The sequence below is a fragment of the Benincasa hispida genome, chromosome 1 (genome assembly GCF_009727055.1).
Source record: "Benincasa hispida cultivar B227 chromosome 1, ASM972705v1, whole genome shotgun sequence".
Taxonomy (NCBI): domain Eukaryota; kingdom Viridiplantae; phylum Streptophyta; class Magnoliopsida; order Cucurbitales; family Cucurbitaceae; genus Benincasa; species Benincasa hispida.
Genome location: NC_052349.1, coordinates 15214524 through 15222936, shown reverse-complemented (window position 1 = coordinate 15222936; position 8413 = coordinate 15214524).

Sequence of the window (8413 nt, the reverse complement as noted above, 5' to 3'; positions counted from 1 at the left end):
ATATAAAATGTCCTAAAATAATTTGAACAATTTAAATTATTCCCAAATTGATTAATCCTTGTTTTACCTTTAATGAGCTAGTAGGGGACCTAATGGACTTAAGATTAGAAACTCCAATGATTCGAGATTAAATTAATCAAAGCCTTTATTAATATAATCAACATTCATTAATTGTAGATCACTCCTCTAAAAACCCACAAATGCACTGTTCGAACTATAGATATATTTATGTGTTCATGGATATAACTAGTCATCAATAAGTCGATCCTTCATGAATTACTCGTAATTATAATTGAGTCAAAATTACCATTTTACTCCTGTAATTATATATTTCTCCTTAAATCCCACCAATCCTTTAATGAATAACCTGTTTATGGTTCCACCATAAACAAATATCTCTCGAACCAATGAGAGGGAAGGGTCCCCTTGTTCAAGACTCGAAGTTAGCACCTAAGAGAGCAATTCATCTACTTTTCCTGAAAGCGGGAATGAGTGAATTTCATCTTGTGGAATTATGTTCCCAGCTCCCTATTTGGACAAATTCTCAAAATGGTAGACTTATTGAGTCGAAAACTCGGGTCACTCTCACCCATACAAATAAAATGATTGCCCTCATAGATAGGAGTCCATAACTCACTCAGAATTGAGATGGAGTTACCTTTGGTCATCCTATGAAATGTTAGTCTCTTCAATTAACGGTGTTAGAAAGAGAGATGAATCATTTCTCGATCCAGTCTTATACAAACTCTTTGTACAGAATATCCTCACTCACATTTCTCCATATGAACGATTCAGATCAAATCGTTTGTAACACTTACAACTCTTGTAACACTTATAAAATGGGACGTATATGCAGTGCCACTAAGATAAGCCACCCAACCTTATCTATATATTGCAAACCTTTTAGGTTATTACTTAAACATAATCCACTTAGCTTATTTGTCTACCACATACTGTTCAAGCTACACAAAATAATTTTAAATCTTAGTTTATTGGATTGAGTTAAAGCATTCTAAATGTCGAATAAAATACTAATTTTATTAAATGAATCATTTGTATTTATAAATTACAAACTATAAGATCCACGAGATTTAGAATACAAATTCAACACTTCAACTTCAAATCAATCAGAAGAGAGGAGATAACTCGAGCGAACCCCATCGTCAAAGCCGATGAAAGAATTTGAGCGATCCCTTGGTCCCTTAGGAACTCTACCATGGCGATGATTGATGAGAGCAAATTTCTCATTGGCCCATGTTCCAATCATGTTTGGTGCTGGTGAATCTCTCTCTCTCTCTCGCTACAGTATAAAAATAAGTCTGGAAGATAGTTTTCTTGTAAAAAAGGAATTTCAATGGACAGCTTCTCGATTTTCCTCCACTTTTCTCACTCTCTTCACTCTGCCATCTACGTTGCTAATTTCTTAGCCTCTCTGTGGAAGATAAGTAGTCTCTATTTTATTTTGATAATATTTGCTATGACTGTGGTAAAACATCTTTTATGTACAAAGTCAATTTAACATTTAGGCTATTTGTAGGTTTAAATTTTCCTAACTTCCTTCTAACCACAATCAAAGATGCTATGCCTCCTACAGTATGGATAGAAGCAACTTCTTAGTTCTCTGATCTGCATGTACATTTGATAGACAAAGAGACAGATGGTTTGTCTTGTGGTAATTCCATGAATGAATAGACCAAATCCATAATATTATTTTTGATATCTACCTTCCTAAAATAATGTTCGATGTTCTCTTAACCAAGTTGATAAATTATATTCAAAACATATGGCTTTTATTGTTTTCTACTTCTCTTCCGGTTCTAATTTCTATAACTATCTCTATCTCCCTCTCTTTTGTAGGCCTTGGAGAACGTTGTTGGTAATAAATTCCTAAATGCTATAAAAATGATCAAGCTAACTATTAAAAGAGTAAGTGAAATAAATATTAAATGATTAGAAATGTAATGGATTATCAAGTAAGTAATATTTATCCATTTATTTCAATGAATCCTTAATACTCCCTGCATACATGTTTGCTTGAAAAGTACTCAAGTGTAAGTTACAACTTTATTTGTGATATGGTCATATCATTGATACTAGAAAAAATGCTCTCCATGCTCTATTTGATTGGTAGGTTAGATACATGAACCAATTGTGTCATTGTTACGTTTTCCTCTTTGTTTTTCTCATAAGTTGGTGATATTTGTTGAGAACAAATTGTGTTCTCTATGCTCTTTTTAATGTGTGCTACTCATGGGGTTGATCATGTCATTGGATTTGTCTTTACTCTTAAGGGAGATTTTCGTTATTTCACTTTTTGTGTCCTATATAAGATTCTGAATTTGTAAGTTGATTAGGTTAAACCATTCCTCACTTTTTATACTTGATTATTTGATTGGTTCCATCTTTGTCAGTTTAATACTTCACTTTAGCAGTTTATAGTCACAAAAGCACCATGTTATTTTGTTAAAGATCGGTATAATTATATCTTGTTATGTTTGTGAACCTTAATTAAATTATAAAACATAGAAAATAGGTTATAAGATAAATTGTAATGATTCTCCTGAGGAAGGTTACATGATGAATGATAGTTTTTTTTTCCTATTCCTAGAAACATGTCTTTTATGTAGATAATTCTCTTTATGTCTTGTTTTTGGAGTTTGTTGATATTGGTTTGTTTGAAATAACTATGGAATGTACGAGTACAAAAATATAGCTTTGTTGTTTTTGCTTGAAAGTTTTGAGTATACGTAGCAGTCTGCACCACTCCAAAATTTGTTAAATTATTTGAGATAGAATTGTTTCTAATCCTTAATTGATTTTTTTTTTTTTTTTATGGTTATGGGTGAGGGGAGGGGTTGGGCTAGATGGTGTTCGGGAGGAAGGGTGCATACGAAGTAGTGATTAGTTGAGTCTTTGTGACACTAATTTCTAAGTGATTTTTATATTTTAATTGAACAATGATAACTCTAACTATATTTGATTTTTTTGTTGGTTTATTTTTGTAGATTAATAGAATGAGGTTTTACATATGGATGGAGATGACAACTCACTTGGCCTTTGAATTTTATACTCATTACTTTAATCTTCAAAACTTGGTGAATCTTGTATTTTGTCTACTCACTTTGGAGAAATTACTCTATGACTTTCTTCCATTGTATTAGATATAACCAAATGTATTAGGTAATTAATTATAAATTTTCCATTATGAAATGAAAGTTATGATATTTTATTATATATAGCACAGGTATGTTTTGTAGCTATCATTTAGTTTTGTTAAAATATTGAATCGTTTTACTTGATATTTGATGAATATTAGTGAAATGGCATTGATATCGCTTTAAATCACAAAAATTGGCTAAAAACGGTCATTTTGACATTTGGTACTATATAATTGACAAAAACGCTATAAAAGCTTTTAATAACATAAAGAAAAAGCTATAAAGAATCTCATAATATTGCATACAAAAGCCTTATAGAAACTTATAATAACTTTTTAAAAACTATTACAAAGTGATAATAGCACATTTTATTAGCTATAAAACTTATTATAGCTTTAATAAGTAAAGCTATTATATATTTACATAACAAGCTAAATATGCTATATTTTTAAGGTTTTTAAGAGCATTCGGCATAGCTAATAAAAAATGATATTAAAAGTCCTGAACTTTTAATAACATGAACTGTCAGGATCTTTGAAAAAGGCTATAAAAATTCTAGTATAACATTTTGTGTTAGCTATTATATCTCTTATTTCTTGTAGTGATAGTTACACAAGATGAAATTCACTCATTCCCATCTTTAGGGTAAGTAGATGAATTACTCTCTTAAGGGCTGATTCCGGGTCTTGAACAATGAGGTATCACTCTCTCACTGACTTGAGAGGGATTAGTTTATAGTTGGACTATAAACTGTTTGTTCATTAGAGGGATATCAGTGGTACTTAAGGAGTTAGATGTAATTACAGAGGTAAAACAGTAATTTGACCTAATTGTAGTTACGAGTGATTCGTGAAGGGTCAATTTACTGTTGATTGGTTACATCCATGAATACAAAAATATTTCTATAGTGCGAAGAATACAGTTGTGGGTCTTTAATCTGCAGTTAATGAATGTTGATTAATTTAATTAAAGAATTTAGTTAATTAATATCGTATCATTGGGGCTTCTAATTTATAAGTTCATTAGGTCCCCTTGCTAGCTCACTAAGGGTAAAAATAACAATCGATTAATTTTGGATTAACTTGAATTGTTCAAATTAAATAAGGGAATTAAATGTATAAGATAGAATTAATATATATATATAGATACATTATAATATATAGTTAATTATAAATATGATTTATAATTAATACTATATATGAGAGAGATAAATATTTGAATAAGATACAATATTATTTATATGAATGAGATTCATATAAAACTATAAGTTAAAATTAATGTGATGAGATTCATATTAATTCTATAAGTTGTATGAGAGAATAATGTATTTGAATAAGATCCAAATATTAAATAATATGAATGAGATTCATATTATATCTATAGGTTAAGTTTAATATGAATGAGATTCATATTATACCTATAGGTTAAGTTTAATATGAATGAGATTCATATTATACCTATAAGTTAAGTTTAATATGAATGAGGTTCATATTAAAACTATATTATATGAGAGGAAATACATTTAAATATGATTCAAATGTGACATTAATTTTAATTTAATTTAATATTAAATTAGATATTAATGTTAACTCCTCATCCATTAGAAATGGAGTCAATGTGAAGTTGAGGGGAGTTATCTCCTTTCACATGAAGATTCACAGAACAGTTCTGTGATGTTGAAACACAGAGGAATAGAGTTCTTCGAAAAGTATGATTTTTACTCAACTTCCTCTCTAGTGGATAGAAATCTCTCCCCCTCTCAAATTGACTTCCTTTACCAAAATCAAGGAGCCGATACATCTTGGATTCTTATTTTGGAGAATAGCAAGAAAGGTCCAATGGAGGTGTTCTTATACATTAAGTTCGAGGGAGAAGTCAGTGCAGAGGAGTTCGTGACTATTTGTGAGTTTCAGAGAAGAATGACTTGAAGACGGTCTTCAAAGGTTAGTTCTTCTAATATCTCTATCATCTGTACAACATGCTTATCAGTTTTATGTTTATCTTGTATATTGTATGTTTCTCCATTTTTCCTTGATTTCCAAAATAGATTTCAAACGCTTCCGCTGGGGAATTCGATTCCTTCCAGAACCGCTTTACTATGTACCTTTCAATATGTATGTGGTTGTCGTCAATGCATACATCCACAATGAAATAGGTATTGAACTATTGTTCACCATACTCCTCACCATTTCCATCAATGTACGATTACACTTTTCTGTTACACCATTTTGATGTGGTGATCCAGACATTGTATACTGCCACAAATGTCTTTAAACTCAAATTTCTTAAATGGACCTGGAATTTGTCCAACTTCCAATGTCTTTCCATAATTCACCACCTCTATTAGAACGTATTACCTTAACATTTCCATTTAACTGCCTTTCAATCTTCGTAATGAATGTCTCGAGGACATCAACTAATTGAGTTCTTTCATGTAATATATATAGGTAAAAATACCTAGAATAATCATTAATGAAGGTGATGAAATACCTTTCACCGTCCTAAGATGGTATGTCGAAAGTATCACAAATATATGTATGTATTAAATAGAGTAATCCACTACTCCTTGTGGCAGGCTGTTTTGATAAATGCATGTGTTCCTTTTCATACCAACATCACATTCAACATTAAACAGGGAATTAACAAAGGTAGAATTTAGATTGAAACAATACAAAGTATCGAACAATAAACCAGTACCACATAGGTTTGTTCCATGATACAATGAAAAACAACTATGTCCAATCTTAAAATCAAATCCTAAAACATCCAACCTATAAATAAAAATAAGATTTTTAGAGCACTAAGGATACTTTTGTAGATCGAGACAGTAGCCTATGTCTAACACAATTCTATATGTCCTACATCTTCAATTCTAACCTTCATTTTGTTTCCCATAAATAGAAAGCTTTCACCTTCTAGTATTTGGTGGAGATTTAGGTAACCCTACATAACATTAAAACCCTGAGTGGTTGCACTAGTATCAAGCCACCAAGTATTAGAAGGTACCTAAATTAGATTCATCTCTTTTCAAACCATTCCTTCCTTGTTTGGCAATCAACCTTCTTGTGCCCAGGTTTGTTGCACTAGAAACATTTCAGAATCTTTGTAACTACTTCTTGCCCTTTATTGGGCTGCACCTTAAATAGTTGCTTTCCCTTGTTCTTCCATTTCCTACTTAGAGCATGGGTGCCACTAGAACCAACATTTGAATTACCACGATAAGTAAAGTTGGCTTGGGGAAGTTTGACTTAAAGTCTTTCCTTTGCTTTGTCTCCTCCTGAATGAACATGATCTTAGTGTCCGTAAGAGACCATTTTTCCTTAGGTTGGTTGTAAATTCTCCGAAATTGCTTGAAATTATCACCTTTACATGATTCAAACTTTTAAGTCGGTTGTAGGTGTTCACCATGTGAGTAATGTGTACTTCCATTGATTGAGTTGTAAAGTACTCTCTATTAGATAGATCAATAAGAGCAGCAACAATAGACGTCCACAATGTCTGTCATAGTATACTTCTTAATTTTAGTAATAAATTCCCTCACTACAATAGGCTAGGAAGGCTTAACATTAGGCACTATATTGAGCTTAAGAAAGATCATCAAAAGCCTATTCAACCTCTCTCAATTCTCCCACAGTTTCTTGTTTGCCTCTGAACTAGTATTGGTTGGTTTAATGGGCTCATCCATAACTAGAGCTGAATCGAGTCCCAAAAGGCCAACATTTAAATTGATATATTCAATCCAGTCATCATAGTTTTGTCCATTAAACTTAATACCACTGGCAGTCATATTTGACATAGTATAAACCACTAAAATTTATATCTCATATATTAATTGCTTTGAATTTAAACCACAATTCAGACTATAATATATACCAAAACTTTGCGTTTAAATTTGTTTTTAGACTAAATCTAAACACAACCAACAAGCTTCAATCATGCATCATTCATATAACAAACATAAGGTCACATCACTAAGTTTACTTTAATATACAAGTCATCTTAGGATATACATTATATATTGATTAAACAAAATTCATACCCTACTTCAATTTTTATTAAATGAGTAAGATCTACCTTTGGGTAATCGTAAAACTTCATGTTAATAATTATAAATGTTTATCAATCTTAAATGACATTTATGATACTATATCAAATAAATATTTATAAAATAATTTAAATCATTTAATCAATTCTGAGTGCGTTACTTTAGTGATTAACACACTAACTAAAACATTAAGGATTTAAATCATGTAAACTTAAAATATTAATTTAATAATATAATTATAATACTTAAATTAATTCATTATTAAACTAAAACACCAAATCTCACTCCCATATATGTAACAAATTACGGAGATTTGAGGCAATGTTTCTCTGATGAGAGTCTAATTTCATGCCCACCAATTCCATGACCACCAATACACAATTCGGTCGAAATCGATTTGATGTAACTCGTACGCATTCTGGAGGAATTTCATTTGATGTATCGAAATTGAGCCATAAATTAACTAACACCATTAGTCTTAATTAAGTAACTTCAAATGAGAAAATACCCAAATTCTCAACGAAGGAATCGAATTCTACTGCAAAAGCGTTTGAACATCTTGTACCTTAAAATTTTATCATTTGAAATTCAAGAAAACAGAGAAAAAGATACAGAGATGCAGTAGACATGATAAACATATAATTAAACATACTTTGGAAGAAAGAAAAATACTAAGAAGCAGAAAACTTACCTTTGAAGATTTTTCTTCGATGTTCTTCCTCTCCACGAATGAAACTCCCAACAAACAAGAACATTCTCTAGGCACCATCATGGGGATCTTGCTATTCTCCGTTAAGGAATGGATTGTGGGGTCCTTATTTGTTTTGGAAGATTAAAGGAAAAATACATAGGAATTGTGAGAGAGAGGTTGAGAGTTTTCTTTTGTGTGATTCTGTGTTCTCTTATTTCATACAAAGAATTTACACAAAAAAGACATGAGTATATTAACTCCCTGTATGGGAGTTATTTTTAATATTATTTAATTTATTAATTTAATTAAAATCAAAATCAAATTTTAATTTTAATTAATTAATTTCATTAATTAATCATAAAATTAAATAATAATAATAATAATAATAATAATAATTAATCTTATTATTAATTACAAAATTTAATTAAATATCACAATTTTAATTAAACATGCATTTAAATCATATTAAAATGCGTAACTCTCTCGTAACCAAAAGTTTTAATATGAATGTTATTCACA